This window comes from Petaurus breviceps, unplaced genomic scaffold, assembly GCF_028583685.1.
Source record: "Petaurus breviceps papuanus isolate PSGF00001 unplaced genomic scaffold, PetGlider_PUasm1.0 90847, whole genome shotgun sequence".
NCBI classification, from domain to species: Eukaryota; Metazoa; Chordata; class Mammalia; order Diprotodontia; family Petauridae; genus Petaurus; species Petaurus breviceps.
This window is the reverse complement of record NW_027187360.1, coordinates 3,645,901-3,647,550: the sequence shown is the minus strand read 5'-3', so window position 1 is coordinate 3,647,550 and position 1,650 is coordinate 3,645,901. Positions and strand designations below refer to the sequence as shown.

The window sequence follows — 1,650 nt, the reverse complement described above, 5'->3', positions numbered from 1 at the left end:
ATGTCAGACTGTTCTGGCCTGCTTGTCTGATGCAAGTGTCACAGATACCAAGGCTCCTTAAGAGTCTACCTATTATGGAGAATCTTTAATAAACTTAGCTTTTCTTTGACTGAGAGAAAACTTAAGTCGAATTCATTTGGCAGGACCAGCGTGTTGGTATTCTAGGGGTCTCAAGCACCCCTAAACTTTTAACCTCAGCATTTTATGGTTCCCTGACCTCAACACAGAGGGGAACAACACAGAGGAAAGAACCATATGTGTTGAAGGAAGAAGGAACAGGAGGAGGAGAGAGACAAAGCAATGAGTAGAAGCTATGTGATGAGTTGGAAAGTAGAAGCTCACTTTTCCATACTCCAACATTCCCAAGTCTCCTGTGATGGTTCTGTAAAGCCAAGCATGAGCAGCTTTCCAGAGGACTGCTGCTGTAAATGGCTTTCAAGATTCTGATTACACAGCAGAGTGAACTCTCTATTTATTCAGTAACAAACTAAGACAAAACATTTACAGAAATCAAAGTACAGCATTCACAATGTTATGGCATAACAACTTATCACTAAAATGACCACAAAGTTTTCACCAAAGTGGTCACATAGTTTTAAGCAAAAGATAACATTCATTTAGTAACCCAATCATTTAGTAAGTTCTTAAATCAATCATCCTAAGGAGGCAAGCATCCTTAATTGACACAAAGTACAAAGGTCAAAGTTCTTTACCCCTAGGTCACATTGTCTTAATTTCTTCAATCAAAAGTCCTCTTTCTCCTTAATTGGAGAAGTCCTTAACTCAATCATCTAAATATAATGGTCAGAGTTTTCCATCCCTGGGCCACAGTAAGTCATGATTTTCTCATGCATTAAATACCCAAGGAGAGGTCTTTTCATCTTGACTCAAGGCAGGCTCTCAGCTTCCATGGTTCCTCTTCTATCTCCTGCCTGAATCTATCCAACTGCCACCTGGGTTCAAAGGTAGACAGCTGTCAGTTCTTTGGGGTGGGGGTGTACGCCATGGCAGAGTCAAAGCAGCTGCGGGTGCAGGAGGCGGTGGACACCATGGTGAAAGGGCTGGAGTGGGAGAATATCCACAAGATGCAGGATGCCATGTTCTGGTGCAGTGCCAGCTGCTGTGAAGATACCCAGGCCTCCATGCAGCAGGTTCATCAGTGCATTGAACGCTGCCATGCTTCCTTGGCCCAGGCACAGGCCCTTGTGACCAGTGAACTGGAGAAATTCCAGGACCACCTGGCTCAATGCACCATGTACTGCAATGACAAAGCCAAAGACTTGCTGGATGCTGGGAGCAAGGAGCAGCAGGTGAAGAGGCAGCTAGAGTCCTGTGTGACCAAATGTGTTGATGACCATATGCACCTCATCCCTACCATGACCAAGAAGATGAAGGATTCACTGGCATCTATTGCAAAATAGTCATTGTCAGTAGTCATCTGGGGTGGGAAAATGGGTCTACTTGTAAAAATGTATGGAAATTTTTACCTTTCAGTGAAAATTTAAGAATGAAGAAACTGAGGCTGGTAGCAAATTTAAGAATACCTTTATGGGAATTTCACATCTGCCTCTGGACTCTGTTGGTTCCATTATATGTTTTAGCCCATAGGTGAAGACATGGAAGAAACTGGTTCTCAGATCTGGATTGGAG

At 43.4% G+C, this 1,650-nt stretch overlaps 1 pseudogene; it reads left to right on the top strand.

Moving 5' to 3' along the window:
• Positions 1-1,001: 1,001 nt before the first annotated feature.
• LOC138149585 (protein FAM136A pseudogene) lies at positions 1,002-1,421 on the top strand (annotated as a pseudogene).
• The last annotated feature ends 229 nt before the right edge of the window (positions 1,422-1,650 follow it).